This window comes from Macaca thibetana, chromosome 1, assembly GCF_024542745.1.
Source record: "Macaca thibetana thibetana isolate TM-01 chromosome 1, ASM2454274v1, whole genome shotgun sequence".
Taxonomy (NCBI): Eukaryota; Metazoa; Chordata; class Mammalia; order Primates; family Cercopithecidae; genus Macaca; species Macaca thibetana.
The window spans coordinates 194294862-194312280 of NC_065578.1; the positions used below are offsets into that span (position 1 = coordinate 194294862).

At 39.0% G+C, this 17419-nt stretch overlaps 1 long non-coding RNA gene across 2 annotated transcripts in view; it reads left to right on the forward strand.

Moving 5' to 3' along the window:
• Positions 1-17419, forward strand: part of LOC126950821 (uncharacterized) — an 89944-nt gene that overhangs the window by 26937 nt on the left and 45588 nt on the right. The gene's annotated exons all lie outside the window — the stretch shown is intronic.

Consider the following 17419-nt stretch of genomic DNA (forward strand, 5'->3'; position numbering starts at 1 on the left):
TGACCATTCTTGAAATGAACTTTCCCATAGAATTAAAATAATCCCATTTCTGGATACTTGAGTAAGTTTGACTTAACTCTTTTCTCAGTTTGCCAGTTGTATAGTCTGAACAATCCTGCTACCTGTGGATCTTAAGGAAGAGAGGTCATAGGTAAAGTTGGTGCAAAAGTCATTGCGGTTTTTACCATTACTTTCAATGTACAAAAATTGATATCCTAGAATCCATGATTTCTTCATGGTCCATTTTCTTTCTGTATCCTTTTTTGGAAGCAGGGTGATTTTAGAAAGCGTATGTATGGCATTCAAGGCTAAACAGAGCTGGTGTTGAATTGTGCTAACAACACCTACAAGCTGTGTAACATTTGGCAATTCACTTGGCCTTTCTGAATTTCCATTTTTGTGAAATACAGATAACATGTCTATCTCCTAGAATTATGAGAATGAAATGCAATCATGTCAATAAGGGATGGTACATAATAGATGCTCAATGTTTCCTCTTTGTGGTTCTCTCTGAATCTCCCTTGCTTCTCCCAACTCTGTTTTCCTAAGCTAATTTCTTTCAAGCTTATGGCTGCTGACCTTTTATTATTCTTAATCCATTGATCCCTCTATATTGTGTATCTACCCCCTGCCACAGCCTCACATAAATACATCACAATTCCCTGAAAGTGTCCTGCTTTCTTAGAACTTGACTTCCAGCAGACTAACTCAGAAAGATCCAAGACAAAAAGATGAGGAAAAGGGAATCTCTTTTATACTAGATAGTTTTAATAATGGAATCCTAGAGACAAAGTCAGAAAGTGATCATGGGAACAGAAAACAAAGAGAAAAAATACAAGAACATTGAGGAGACACCCTAACAATAAGATTAAGAGCAGGAGAGTGTCCTCCCATGCTTTGCTGAAGTTGAGTGATATCTGGTTAGTTTCCCTGGGCTCTTACTACCTTTCTGAAACTAAATGTTGTTTGAATAGGAGGAGCTAAATTTTTCATAAATAAATCTCTCTGATGGTTTGTTACATGTCCTTTATTTTGTTCTGCATTAAAGTGTAATCCATATTTTACAGTTTTCCCACTTGCCGACTTATTTTACATTTTATCTCATATAGAGGTCTGCAACCAAGGAAAACTGAGATTCTCCAACTGATTCTCTATGTATACTTTCAGAATAGAGTAGCACACTGTATTTAGGTGAATGACAATCCCTGGGGTTGTGCAACTATGCTTGCCCCGAGAATGACAGAGCCTGGGTTTTCAGGGACCCAGGACACTGAAATCCCTGGAACTGCCAAGCCTCAGTAGTTTCTTCACCTTTTCCTGTTAATGATCACACCACTTTATTCAAGTTTCTATGAAACTATACAGCAATGATAGAAAGATAAGTTTGCAATATAGACAAGACCATCAAAAAAAGTAATTTACAAAAAAAGAAGTATAAATGGTCAATGAGCATGTGAGAGGATGCTCTGCCTCTCTAGTAGTGAGAGCAATGCCACTTAAAACAGCAGGGATAAGCCATTTAGAGTGATTTGACATTGATAGCATAAAATAATAACCATTGTTGGTGTGAATGTGAGAGAAGCCTGGAAGAGATTATTCCTATTTTCATTTTCCAAATTTAATATATGATTATGATGTGAGTATGTCTATTGCAGTAAGGGGCTAATAGAAAGTTGTCCAGAGAAGTATAAAGAAGAAAGAAATCATCCATAGTCACCTTGCTCAGTGATAACCACCACTGCCATTTACAATTGATTTATTTGAATCAGGATCCAGTTGAGATCTAATCATTGCATTTGGGATGTCTTTTAAGTCTCTTTTAATTTAGAACAGATCTCCCCCCTGCACTCTGCCTTTTTTTTTCTGGTGCTTGACTTCTGGAAGAAACTGGGTTAGCTGTCCTACAAATTGGTTCAAAATCTGGATTTGTCTATTTGTCCTCTAACTGCTCTGCAAACTAAAAGTTAGACCTAGGTCTTGATTCAACTCAAGTTTAACGTTTTTTGGCAAGAAAAGTTTGCAAGTGATGCTGTGTATTTTTAATTGCATTACATCATGCAGCACATAATGTCTGGTTGTCTCATTTTGCAACTGCTTACATTGATCAATGGCTTCAGATGGGACAGGCTGATTCTTCCGTTGTAAAGGTCCCTATCATCTCTTCTCTTAATGGTTTTAGCATCTGTTAATGTTCGTTGCCTGAATCAATCATTTCATTAGTGTTGTTAAATGGGAATTTTCTAATTTCACTAGTTCTTCTACATTTGATAACTATAATTCTTCTCTAAGGAAAAAAATGTTCCTCATCAACCAGAGATTTTTTTATTTTGAAATGTATTAAAACAGTGCAACCAAAATGAGTATTCCCTAATTTTGTCCACTCAAATTCCTAGAAATAATGACAAACCAGTGGCAAGAAATATCCATACATGTTCAGATTATGGTTTCTAAGTAACATTAACGACCAGAGATTCGTGCAGAAGGGCTGAGTCCAAGTCCAGGGTGAAATAAGTAAGATGAACCTGATAAACAATGTGGTGGCAATAAAGAATCTCTCAAAGATAACGGCTGTGTCAAAAAGATCTCCCAGGAACTAGTTTGAAAGAACTTCTGCCAGTGCAAGATGGGGCAATCTTAACATCAAAAACAATAGTGACTGAAATTGATTATCTCATATTAAATATATTTTTAAGCCTATTAGTTCATAATAACACAGACAAAAAATGAAAACTGATAGAGAACCACAAAAGCACCAGCCCAAACAAAAACACAACAAATATCATTTCAGAAAAGTAGGGCACCAACCCCTTACTCTGAAAACTGGTAAATTACAGGGAAAAGATGATTTTTGTTTCTAAATGGTCATCATGGCTGCTGTGTGAGGAGTATGTTGTAGGAAAACAAGAGTAGAAACAGGGAGGCTTCGACCAGACTCCAGGGACTGTGTAAGTTGCCAGGGATACATAGATGATGAGCTAGCCCCTGACCTCCTGGAGCTCCCATCTCCAGTGGGGAAGGCTACCTTGTCACCAGGCAGTTGGAATCAAGCGGCAAGTATATAATAACAGTGGCAAGCAGACGGTGCCACTGCAGCACACGAGAATGGCATCAAGCCATCCTGGGAGCTCTAATACAGAGGAGTACATACCCAAGCTGAGGCTTATAGGTTGAGTCAGAAATAAAAGACTATCATATCCAAGACCAACTCCAGAACCAGTTAGAGCCTGCTGGAACTAAGACAGCTGTAGTCAGTACTGACTCAGGACCTGGATAGGATTAAGCTGGCAGGAGGAAGGGAACATTAAGTCCAGCAGAGAAGGGACTGGGGAAGATGGGCTGAAAATTGATCCAACTTAGCTACGGAGAGGATAGGGCTCAGATTTCTTTTGTACTACCATCATCTCTCTGTTTATCTGATCATTGCTTGTAACGGTGAAACACGCTAATTGGTGGTGATGAGAGGAGAGCTATGAGGAAAAGTGGGGAGGCAGACATCAACGAAGCACAAATCACAGCAGTTTTACATGGAAGGTGAATTATGCTATGTTGCTGAGCTGCATCATAGGAAAAGAGGTGCTGTGTCTATGCTGTGTTAAAATTTTAATCACTAGGGATGTTATAAACACTGAGGATTCAAAAACACACTGAGAGATCACTGGCCAGACAGAAGTAACACATGGAGACAGACTCAGGCTGTGGAATAACATAAGATGATGTCAGAGTAGACCCTCACATGACCCAGTGGATCTGCAAATATCCCAGATCCTTGGGATATTTGGATGGATGAAGTGGACGCTACCCAAAGGAGGGTGAGTAATATGGACTGCCTATGCACAGAAATACAGAGAAGAGTTACAAACCGATGCTGAGCTGAAGTGTAAAGTTTCAGAAGAGGGTTTAAACAAATATTTAAAACAATTAATGATAACATTCAGTTGTGGCAGGAGTGCAGTAAAACTGCTGTTTTGATGTACTACTAGTGAGAGCTGAATCAGTACAATCTTCCTGGAAAACAAATAACGGTATGTTTAAATATCCCAAAATGTTCTTATACTTTTTCCTAATGATTTTACCTTTGAAAATATAAGGAAAAAATCCCCAAAATATACAAGAATATATGTATATACACAAAGTATATCAGAGTATTAGTTTAGAGGAAAATAGAAAACAATCTAAATTCCTACCAGTAAGGAATGATTTATTAGGGGTGGCATATGTATAATTGGAATATTATGCAGGAATTAAATGGTTACTTTTAATTAAATTATTTGAGATTAAGTTAGAAAGTAGAAAATAAAGTGTATAAATTTTTTAGTTTTTAAAACCTTAGAAAAACTATATCTAAAGTAGAAGCACAGCAAAATTATCTGTAATCAAATTATGTTATTTTTAGAAGATTTATTGGGAGATAATTGACATACAACAAAATTCACTAATTTAAATGTCTAATTTGATGACTTTTGATAACTATTTATACCTGTGTAACTGCCACCACAATTAAAGAATATTTTGATAACCCCCAAAATTTCTGTGTTTTTTTTATATTCCCTTCTATCAGGACTCCCTGACACCTGATAACCACTCTCTGCTTTCTGGTGCTATAGTTTTGCCTTTTCTAACATTTCATGTAAACAGATTCTTATAGTGTGTAGGTTTCTATGCTAGTGTCTAGCATAATGGTTTTGAGATTCGTCCATGTTGTTGGATGTATCAATAGTTTGTTCCTCTGTGTTGCTGAATAGTATTCTATTGTATAGGTATACTACAATTTGCTTTTCCATTCACTAGTTGTTGGGCATTTGGGTTGTTTCAATTTGCTTACTATGATAAATAAAGCTTCTATGATCATTAGTGTACAAGTCTTTGTGTGCTCATATTTTCATTTATCTTGGGTAAATACGTAGGAATGGAATTATTAGATTATTTGGTAAGGGTTAACTTTATAAGAAACTGCCAAAATTTTTTTCAAAGTAAAATAGATGTACCTGTTATAATGTGTGAGACAGTTGCAGTTATTCCACATTATAATTTTGAGGATTCCTTTGAGATTTGATTTCTAGTCTTATTCTGCTGTGGTCTGAGAAGATACTTGATATGATTTCAATTTTTTAAAATGTGTTGAGACTTGCTTTGTGGCCTATTATATGTTTTATCTTGGAGAATGTTCCATGTGCTTATGAGTAGAGTGTATATTCTGCAGTTCTTGGGTAGAATGTTCTGTAAATATCTGTTAAGTCCAATTGTTCTAGAATGCCATTTAAGTCCATAGTCTCTTTCTTGACTTTCTTTTTCAAAGATCTGTCTAGTACTGTCAGCGGTGTATTGAAGTCTCCCACTACTATTGTGTTGCTGTCTGTCTCATTTCTGAGGTCTAGTCGTAATTGTTTTATGAATCTGGGATCTACAGCATTAGGAATATATAAATTTAGGAATGTAATATCTTCTGTTGGATTGATCCTTTTATCATTATATAGTGACCATCTTTGTCTTTTTTTTTTTCTGTTAACCTTTTGAAGTCTGTTTTTTTCTCCTAATATAAGAATAGCTATTCCTGCTCACTTTTGGTTTCCATTTGCATGGAATATCTTTTTACACCCTTTTACCTAGAGTTTGTATGAATCCTTACATGATAGGTGAGCCTGTTGAAGACAGAAAATACTTGGTTTGTGATTTTTAAAAATCCATTCTGCCATTCTGTGTCTTTTAAGTGTAGCATTTAGGCCATTTACATTCAATGATAATATTGAGATGTGAGATACTGTTCTCTTTATCATGTTGTTACCTAAGTTTGATTTTTTTCATTGTGTTGTTATTTATAGCCCTTGTGAATTTTAAGCTTTCAAGAGGTTCTATTTTGGTGCATATTTGGCTTTTATTTCAAGGTTTAAAACTCCTTCTAGCGTTTATTGTAGGACTGGTCTGGTGGTGGCAAATTCCCTCAGCATTTGTTTGTCTGAAAATGGCTTTTTTTAACCTTCATTTATGAAACAGTTTTGCTGGATACAAAGTTCTTGGCTAACAGTTGTTCTGTTTAAAGGGGTTGAAGATAGAACCCCAATCCTCTCTGGCCTATAAGGTTTCTGCTGAGAAGTCTGCTGTTAGTCTGAAAGGTTTTCCTTTGTAGGTTACCTGATACTTTTGTTTTAGTGCGCTTAAAATTCTTTTTCTCATGTTGACTTTAGATAGCCTGATGACTACATGCCTTGCTGACGATCTTTTTGCAATGAGTTTCCCAGGAGTTCTTTGATCTTCTTGGATTTGGATATCTAGATCTCTAGCCAGACCAGGGAATTTTTCTTCAATTATTCCCTTAAATAAGTTTCCCAGACTTATTGTGCTCTCTTCTTCCTTAGGAACAACAATTATTCTTAGGTTTGACCATTTTACATAATCCCATATTTCTTGAAGACTTTGTTCCTTTCTTTTGATTCTCTTTTCTTTATTTTTGTCTGATTAGATTAATTCAAAAGCCTTGTCTTTGAGCTCTGAAATTCTTTCTTCTACTTGTTGTAGTCTATTGTTAAAACTTTCCACAGTATTGTGTAATTTCCTAAGTGTGTCTTTCATTTCCAGAAGTTCTGATTGGTTTTTCTTTATAAGATCTGTCTTTCTAGAAAATTTTTCATTCATATCCTGAAATGCTTTCAAATTTCTTTATGATGGTTTTCACCTTTCCCTGATATCCCCTTGAGTAGCTTAATAATTGACTGTCTGAATTCCTTATCTCGTATTTCAAAGATTTCATCTTGGTTTGGATCTATTGCCAAAGAGCTAGTGTAATCTTTTGAGAGTGTTCTAGAACCCTGTTTTGTCATATTACCAGAGTTACTTTTCTGGGTCCTTCTCATTGGGGTAGACTATTTCTTCTAATTATTCTTGAATTTATGTTTTATTTAACTGTGTTTCTTCATTTATTTGTTAATTTCTTTTTTCCCCTTAAGGATGTGACTTTAATGCTTATAGTTGATTATAGCCTAATTAGGTTCTTGATGCTTTCAGGGGTGGAGACTTGGTAAGAGTTCCTTGGTAATACAGAGTCTTTGTACAGTGGCTTTCTCATATGCTGGTTGTAGTAGCAATGTGCTCAGTGTGTGAGCAAGTTCACTGTCTCCTATGGGGTTGGAATGGTAGAGGTCTCTTGAAGCTTATCATATAACCATGTGGTGTGTACATTTTTATTTATTTATTTATTTATTTTTCCCCAGTATTTTGCTTACTGGTTTGATGGTTCAGGCTTCAGGCCAGTAGGGGAGGTGTCTCTGGGTAGGAACCAGTTGTGGCTAAAGCAGGTAGGTAAATGCAATACCCAATGGTAGGCAGAGGTCCCAGCCTTGACAGAGGGGTCTGGAGGAGCTCTCAGTGTGTCACACTGAGGTCTTAACAGGGGGAAGGGTTGGAGCCACCTCAGGTCCCCTGCCAGGTTAGCAGGAGAGTTATCCAACTCTTAGACACATCCCCGTCCCAGTGCTATTGCTATTCAGATCACACACGTGCCTCTTTTCATCCGTAGGAGTGTTGATGTTCCAACTAGAGAGGAATTGTGACTCTCGTAATCCTGAACCTGGAGGGTGTTCCTTCTGCAGGAATACAGTCGCCCTGACGTGTTCCAGAAAGGCTGTCTATAGTTGCACCCATGTCAAGCTCCCATGGCAGAAGCCCCAACTGTGTCTGCAGTAGTGGACAAGGCGGGAAAGATGTCCCCTTCTCCGGTACCCTTCACGCACACCAGGGCTGTCTGACTGTTGGGTTAGAACTGAAGTTGCTCCCTGCTGAGCCTAGCACTGCAACTCTGCCTCTGCTGAAAGAAACTTCCCACCAATGGAAAGATCTGGTGCTCAAGGCCTGCCATCCAGATTACTTTGTCTCACAGGGTATTCCCTTGCTGTGGTACACTACCACTTCCCCTAGGAGTGGGAGTCCCTGGGAGACAGACTGCTTTGAGTGTTGTTGCTCCTCTGGGTCTAGCCACCCAGTGAAGTTGCCATACTCCAGGCAGGAGCTGGAAAGCATATGCAAGGGATCTGTCCTCAAGTCTTCCAGCAGTGGATAGCAGCACCAGCTCTAATGGGGGTTGCAGGGGAGTGATGTATATTCTGTGAGATTCCTTGGTTATCGTTAACATTAGTGCATTGGCTTTCTTGAATGCCAGTTAAAGTAGTAATGAAATAGTCACCTGGACAGACTCAGGACCTCCTGGTTAGCCAGAGTGGTGCAGGCAGAGGTGATAGCTGAGATCATGAAGCTGTTTCCTCCTTCCTGGGTGCAGTGTTATTCTATCAGGAGATGCTGTAATGGACTGCGTTGGTTGGTCTCCAACTAGGAAGTGGTGCTTGCAAAAGAGCATCAGTTGCAGTGGTAGCAGTGGGATTTTTGTTTGCCTTATTTTGCCTGGGGAGAAGGGGATACTCCGGTTTCTCAGGCAATGAGAGGAGCCATATAGCTCCCAAAAGATTCTGTCTTTTGCGTTAAGCTACCAGGGCAGGTGGTGGGGCAAAGCTAAGTTGGGGCTGAGACAGGCAGGTTTGTACAGTGAGTCTCATGCAGGGTAAGCAGCAGCCCCTGTGGGTATCAGAAGACAGGAGCAGTTCTCAGGCCACTGGGTTGATATTCCAGAGTGTAGTATTGCTGCCTCTGTTGCACAGAAGAGTTAGCACAGGGAGTGGGGAGTAATGGTAAGCCCCACACAGATCCCACACACTTGGCAAGGCATATCCACTCCTGCAGTGTTCCACTGGCAGCAGTGAGCTCAGTTCCAGGTGGCCTGCATTCAGAACTCACAACTGCTCCAAAGCGTATGCTTTCCCTCTGGAGATGGCAACTGTGGCTTTCAGGCCATGCCCCTTCCTATCCACTGCGAAGCTGGGCACCCAACTTCTGCACTTGTGGTTCCTGCACTAGCAGCTGGAGTACACTTTTCACTCACCCGCCCCAGCCCTGGCTAAGGGAGTTCATCCTTACCCAAGATTATATCATGAAACCCAGTTAGGGACTTCTTTCAACCTGAGACACTGCCTGAACTATTTAGCTGTGCTCTGCAGGGTCCCCTGTGAGGAACAGTGAAAAGTGCCTTCCCTCTATCTGCACTGGAAACTGGGAGTGCATGCAAGGGTCTTCCTGCTGCTGCTACAAGTTTTTATATTCCATGTACCTCACCAGGTTGGTTCCTGTACTGGGTAGGGTTAAAGCCTTCCCCTGGGGCCTAGACTTCCAGGGTCCCTGGAGGGGCTGTATGTCCCAGGGGTAGTCTCTCCCCTCACTCTAGGGACTCATAGCCCTTCACCTGACTCACTGTGTGGGCTGCAGCCTCTTGTTTCCTTCAAAGGGTCTGTACATCCCTTTGGTTTCCCTGTTTAGTTTCTGTATCGCTTCTTGAAAAAAGTTCACAGTGTGAATCTCTACACACTATTTTGTCCTTCCAAGTGGGAGAGGTATGCTAGCAATGCCTCTAATCCACCATCTTGGACAAAATAAAAAAAAAAAAAGAATTGACATTATTTTTTCAATAAACATTTGAAAGAATTCAACTGTGAAATCACCTGGGCCTGGGGTTTTGTGTGGAGAAGAATTTGTTTTAATTATAAGTTCAATTTCCTTCAAACATAGACAAAAAACTATTCAGGTTATCGTTTAGTTTTTGAACTACTTGGGTAGTTTGCTTCTTTCAAAAATTTTTTTTCATTTTACCTAAATTATTGAATTTATTGGCAAAAAGCTGTTGATTACATTTCCTTATTTTCCTTTTAATGTCCCTAGGAACTCTAGTGATGTTTCCTCTTTCGTTGTTGATATTGTCAAGTTGTGTCTTTTCTCTTTTGCCTGATCAGCTTGGTTAGAGGTTTATTAGTTTTATTGATTTTATTGTTTTCTTAAAACATTTTTTTTCTATTTTATTGTTTTCTAATGTTTGTTATTCCATTCCTTCTATTTACTTTGGATTCCATTTGCATTATTGTAATCAGAAAACAGTCAATAAATAAAATCAAATATGACAGCCTAGATACACTAAAATTATCTTTTCTTGAGTTATTAAAGTAAAACATTTCAGTTTGAATAGAAGACTAGAGACTCACCCAATCTTCAAGGACTACAAGCAGTTCAGCAAAATCAAATAAGATATTACTTGCTTTTCTGTAGAAACAAATGCTAGAGAAGGATTTTCATTGGCACAGGGGGGCTAAGAAAGAATTATACTTTTTTAATGTCAGTTTTTATCCTGAATCTTCTCAATATATTTCATAAAATCACCGTACTATGCTTTTCTAAATTTAGAACAAAAGAATGTCAGGGAATGATCTTCATCATTCACCTCCTGAGCATATCTTGACAAAATCTGATGAATAATTGTGAAGTGCCCTATAAAAACAGCTGTGGAGTATAATTGCCAAAAAGCTAATTAAAATTTATAAAGTGTCAACATATTGACATTGAGAGTCTCCAATTTACCTAAAAATTATTAGAATTCATAATTGAAATGATGTCACTGCCATCCAAAGCAAGAAATGTTTGTAGAATGTCAGCTTGTATATGGTACTGGGCTAGCAAAGAGGACCCTGCTCTCAAAGAGTTAATATTTTCATTGTGGATCCAAGACGTACATAAAGAGATAAGTGCTACAGGTTGTCCAAAGCTAAGTGCCAAATGAGTAGTGCAGAACTCTAGAAATTCAGAAGCTTATGACATATGAGGGCTATAATCATGGATCAGGGATGTAGAAGAACATTTTATAGGGAAGTTGAAATGTATCTGGATCTTAAAAGAAAAAATCCGACTGAAACAAGAAGGAAAGACACAAATCCACTCAGAGGAATCAGGGTAAGTAAATGTGCAAAGAAAATAATGCTTATAATGTGCTTTTGAAACAAGCCAAATGGTTGTACTTAAGTGGGTTTGTGAAATGCAGTAGAAGTAAATAGTTGGGAGAAACCAACAACCCCCTAAAGTGTGTTTTATGTGAAATGGTTTGGATGTGCTTTGTACTTTATTGTTGGACCCATGATGTCTTTGTTGGAGTGCAGGGATTATAATTCTAATTTTACGGCAGAGGAAGCTGAGGCTCAGTGAGCTAAAATGACTTGCCCAAATTCAGTCAGGAAAATCTGGCAGACATGGGCTGATTGGGGAGGGAAAATAACGTTTAAATTTGGGTAAGTTGAGTTCGAGGAGTAGTGTGGCATCCAGATAGAGATAACTAGCAGGGTATAGGAACCCAATATAGTGCTGAAATTTACAAATAACCATTAAGGGAATGTACAAGTAGGGATCAAGGTTAAGAATCTTCTTAGAACGCTTTTCTATAGCTGGTCCTTTCTGGAAGATTGATTCTGTCTTTAAATTCTCCATAATTAAAGAGAAATCAAGTATGATGCTTTGAAAAAGTGATGAAAAGCTTTGGCAAATCAGTCTCATGAAGAAAGATTTTATAATAGCTGTGCCAGCAGCCAAGATGGATGAAATATTTTACTAAGAAGAATTCACATTTGTGGACTGCTTACTATTACTGGATGCCTTTCAGAGTCAACCTCATCTAACACTGACAAAACAGATAAAATGGAGGAATCTCATAGCAGAATCATAAAGCTTAGAAGAATCTTGGAGTGCTGTTCAGAGATGAGGAAATGTGGACCCAAGAAGGTTAACTGACTTACTTTCTGAGGAGTTTTAAAAAGAAAAGTGTATTCTTGTTATTTTTATGTAATCATACTCCTGTTTAAAGCCATAAAAAAGGACCATGGAGCCTTATAAAATCTTTTCTGGGTGTGTGAGTACATTTTGGAATTGCGTTTAGTAAGGATGACCGCTCCATCAGGGTTCAACCTTTGGCCCTGTTTCTACTCTTGGAGTGACTAGGAAACCAGCAAGTATACGGCCTCTACTCATACCTTGCAATGCAACCAGTGATTGAACATTTCTGCTATTCTAAACAATTAGCATTTTTCCTTGGAGTCCCCCATAGGTCAGTCCTTGTAGCCTATTTTAAGCCATTTATGCTACTTAAGCTTCTTTTTCCTTCTAGATTAACATTTCCCACACTTGATTTCAGCTCTGAAGAAAATCTTATTTTTGGAAAGTTCTAAAGAAAATCTGTGCAGCTATTTTTGAGTTTTCAGAGTGAGAAAAGTACTTTGATGCTTTGGATACCCAGATAATTAAAATCTGTCTTCTCATAGAAAGTTCTAACTCAGCATACTTATCGTTCTCAGAAAAAAAAAAAAAAAAAAAAAAAAGAAAAGAAAATCAGCTGCTATGCAGAGTTTGACAATATTGGCCCTGTTTTAGTTTTCTATTGCTGTGTAACAAATTACCACAAACTTTGCAGCTGAAGCAACACACATTTACTATTTCACAGCTTCCATGGCTGAGGAGTGGCACAGCCTAACTGGGTCCTCTGCTTAGCCTTCACAGGGCGGTGATCAAGGTGTCAGCTGAGGATGAGCTCCCATCTGGGAGGTCTTCTTCCAAGTTAGTTCAGGGTGCTGTGATTATATGATGAGGTCCACATTTCCTTGCCAGCTGTCAGGCAGGGACCACCCTCAGCTCCTGGAGACCACCCTTATCTGTAAGCAGCTCACAGCATGGTTGCTTGCTTCCTCCAAAGCCAGCTAGAGAAAACTGCATTTAAGGGCTTACCTGACTAGGTCAGCTTCTCCCAGGGTAAGATCAACTTATTTGTGGTCTTAATTGCATCTGTGAGATCCCTTTGCTATATCATGTAATATGATCAGGAGAGTGATATTTCATCTGATTCACAGGTTCTCACCACACACAAGAGAAGGAAATTATACGAGGATGAGAGACACTGGGCATGATGTTATCATAGAATTCTGCTTACCACCGGTCCTGAAATAAACTTGTTTCAAATGAGTAGAAGCTGTCATAATATATAGTAGTCTATCAAGTCCTCTATCAAGATTTTAGAGTCAGGGCTGGTTGCATAACTGAAACAAACCACAAGCTCTTCAGGCCTTTGTGTTTCTCCTCTTTGTACTGCTATAAAGAATGAGAAAGCTAAATGGAGGTTAAATCTGTCTCAGGCACTGATGAGAAGAGTAGTGGACACCCATTCATTCATTCATTAAATAAGTGTGTGTGTATATATATATGTATATGTGTATATGTATATATACATATATGTATATGTGTGTGTATATGTATATATGTATATATGTGTGTATGTGTGTATATGTATATATGTATATGTGTATATGTATATATACATATGTGTATATATATGTGTGTGTATGTGTGTGTGTATGTGTGTGTGTGTATAGGAGACCTATATAGAGGTATTGGGTAAGTTGAGTTTGAGGAGTAGTGTGGCATCCAGATAGAGATAACTAGTAGGGTGTAGGAACCCAATATAGTGCTGAAATTTACAAATAACTGTTAAGGGAATGTACATAGGGATCAAGGTTAAGAATCTTCTTAGAACGCTTTTCTATAGCTGGTCCTTAGAGAGGCCAGGCACTATCCTAAGCAGTGGAGATGAATGATAAAACAGATAGGTGCTCTGCCCTTGAGAAGATTTACAGACTGGTAGGAGTAACAGGAAAAAAATTTAAGGTGGAAGGAATAATTGTTCCAAAGACCTTGTAGCATGAGAAAACATGGTACATATGAAGAATTCAAAAGAAGTTGCCATGGCTGGGTCACAGTGAGCAAGGGACATTGTGGTTTCAGATACATCTGGAAAATTACTTAAACGAATAGAGAATACAGAACCTTTCAGACCATGGTTAGGATTTTGCTCTTAATATTGTGAGCAAGGCAATAACACACAGGGTTTAAGCAGAATAGTGTGATCAGGATTGCATTTTGAAATGATCCCTCTGACAAGAGGGTAGATACTGTATTTTAAACTGGCAAAAGTAAATGTTAAAAACCAACTGGAAGACCGTGATAGAGACCCAGTTAAGACAGAAGACAGCATGAAGTAGGGTGCCGGTAGACTGGATGGAGAAAAGTAGAGTTTGAAGAACTTTAAGAGATAAAATAAACATGGCTTGGCAATAGACTTAGTAATAGGGTGAGGAGAAGACAAAGGAAGGGTCCAGGAGGATGGCCAGGGCCCTGGATTATGCAGTGGTGTCACCATTTCCTGAGGTTAGGATCACTGTAAAAGGACCAGGTGTGTTATGTTGGAAGAGAGGGAGATGGCAGATGGAGATCATAAATTTGTTTTTGGACAAATTAAGTATAAGATGGTTTGATATATTTAGGTGGAGATATCAAGAAAGTATTTGTATAAGGAGTCTGGATCTAAGAACAGAAGTCTGGACTAGAGCTATATAGTGAATCCAATGGTTTTTTTTTTTTTTTTAGACAGGGTCTCACTCTGTCACCCAAGTTGGAGTGCAGTGGGGAGATCTCAGCTCACTGCAACTTCTGCTTCCTGGGTTCAAGCGATTCTCATGCCTCAGCCTCCCGAGTAGCTGGGACTAGAGGCATGCGCCCCCGCGTCTGGCTAATTTTTGTATTTTCAGTAGAGACAGGGTTTTGCCATGTTGGCCAGGCTCGTCTCGAACTCTTGACCTCAAATGATCTGCCCACCTCAGCCTCCCAGAGTGTTGGGGTTACAGGCATGAGCCACCGTGCCCAGCCAAATCCAGCTGTATTTGTTGCTCCTGTAACAAAGTACCACACCTGTAGTGTCTTAAAACAACACAGATTATTCTCTCACAGTTCTGGAGGTCAGAAGTCTGTAATGAATCACACAGGACTAAAATAAAAGTGTTGGCAGAGCTGGTTCCTTCTGGAGGCTCTAGGAAAGAATCTGTTCCTTGCCTTTTCCAGCTTCTAGAAGCTGCTCCTGTTCTCTTCCCTCCTATTCAAAGTGAGTTGTGCAGTATCTTCGGAACTCTCTCTGCTTCTGTCTTCGTATAGCCTTCTCTCTTATAAGGACCCTTGTGATTACATTGGGCCTATCTGGAAAATTCGGAATAACCTCCTTCTTATCTAAAAATCCTTAATTTAATCATATCTGCAAAGTCTCTATTACCATGTAAGTTATGTTCACAGGCTCTTAGAATTAGGACATGGAGATCTTTGGGAGTGGGGACATTATTATTATTATTATTATTAACTTTTATTTTAAGTTCAGGGGTACATGTGCACGTTTGTTACACAGGTAAACTTGTGTCATGGGGGGTTGTTGTACAGATTATTTCATTACCCAGGTATTAAGCCTAGTACCCATTCATTGTTTTTCCTGACCTCTCCCACCTCCCAACCGCCACCCTCTCACAGGCCCCAGTGTGTGTTGTTCCCCTCTATGTGTTCATGTGTTCTCATCATTTAGCTCCCATTTATAAATGAGAACGTGTAGTATTTGGTTTTCTGTTCCCGGATTAGTTTGCTTGGGATAATGGCTTCCAGCTCCATCCATGACCCTGCAATAGTCCGTGGTATGTACGTACTACACTTTCTTTATCCAATCTGTCACTGATGGGGTTTTGAGTTGAGTCAATGTCTTTGCTATTGTGAATAGTGCTGCAGTGAACATACACATGCATATGTCTTTATGACAGAATGATTTACATTCCTTTGGGTGTATACCTGGTAATGGGATTGCTGAGTCAAATGGTATTTCTGTTTTTTGGTCTTTGAGGAATCACACACTGTCTTCCACAATAGTTGAACCAATTCACAATAATGTAAAAACATTCCTTTTTCTCTGCAACCTCACCAGCACCTATTATTTTTTGACTTCTTGTAATAGCCATTCTGACTGGTGTGAGATGGTATCTCATTGTGGTTTAGTTTGCATTTCTCTAATGATCAGTGATGTTGAGCTTTTTTTCATATGATTGTTAGCGTTGCGGGGTGGGGACATTATGAAACCTATTATATCAACTCTGCCAAAGCAGATGGAAAGGGATTATGAGTACAACTACCATATTATTATATGCTAGGAAGATTTTCATACATTGATATATCATCTAGGCACTTTAATATACATTGATGCAGATCCTTAAAGATCTCCTCAGGGTAGATATTGTTATTACCATTTTACAGATGCAGAAATAGAGACAAGGAGAGGTTAGGTGACTTATAGCTTGCGCAGCTAATTAGAGGGAGAAGAAAGATTTTATCCAAGTCTGTCTAGTTCCAAGGTTCTCACAGTTCCCTCTATGCTGAAGAGCTCGCTTTTGTGGCAATCTGGCCATCTTTTGAGAGCTTCTTCTCTCTTAGGCCTGTTATCCTTCACTCACTTTGGGTACCTACTTAACTCCTGCTGAACCAACCTTTTCTTGTAGTGAGAGATGCAACTAAGAAGCAAATCCACAAAGGGTTATATGACGTGTACTGTTGCCATGGGTATTTGCTTTTGAAAGAGGAGTACATAGCCATAGTCATGTTACACTCAAAGTATTTCTCGATGATAGAATTTTAGGCTCACTATACCAGGAAGAGAAAGGGCAAGAGGAAGAAGTCCTTCCTGAATATCCTATGACGCCCGCCTGGTTCTTGGCTGAGTTAGTAGAAATACTGAGCTGTGATAACTATAGGTGTCTGTCTAAATGGGAGGGAGAACTTAAAGCCTGTGACCTCATACCATTTTCTTCATAGGTTCAAGGACATGGATTGGCTAAGGAGACAATTGGGCTACATTCACAGGCAGTGGGAGTGGGACTTTTGATAGTTGTACAGATTGGCCTTTCCTGAAGTAAATTTTTCTTTGTTGCTCTTAAAACATGTCAAAAATGCTGTTCTTTGGGTTCACCTTTCCATGCCTCTACTTGCGCAAGTCATGATAAGATTCTGGAGGGTCACACTTGGAGAGTGGTTCTAGTGTTTTTTCAGGTGGAAGAGTCAAATAATCTTCTTATCTTTGTAAGGTCCAGCCTGGCTCACCTGGGCTCCATGTAAAGACTTTGGCACATACATCCTTATAGAAGTAGACTTCTGGAATCCGCCTGGAGTACATTTTCTGCGTATCTTCCTGTCAAGACTAAATCGGTGGTACCTGATTGAAAACCCAACATTCTGGGAACTAAATATCTTCCTATGTCCCTTTTCACCAGGGACATAATTAAGACTGGCCTGTTTTTTAAAACCATATTTCGGGGAACAACATCAATACATGTTCTGACTGAGATTTACTTGGAACTTGTATTGTTTTGAAAAATATCAAGATATGTGGCCATATAATTAACCACTATGCATCCTCAAGTAGGATTGGAGTTCCATTTACAGAACCATGACACCCAGATGAATTTGTCTCAGAAAAATCAGTGGATAAGGTTACTGACCACTTTTCTGTTGCTTTGTGTGGCACACTGAGGTATTATTCTGTTAGGCATCAATCTCCCTAAAGGCCCTCCTTTGAGATGCCGATATTTTTTCTCTGTCCCTGACACTGAATTACGAGAAGAGGATTTCTGCTTACCACTTTCTATTTTTACTAACTCTCCACCTTTAT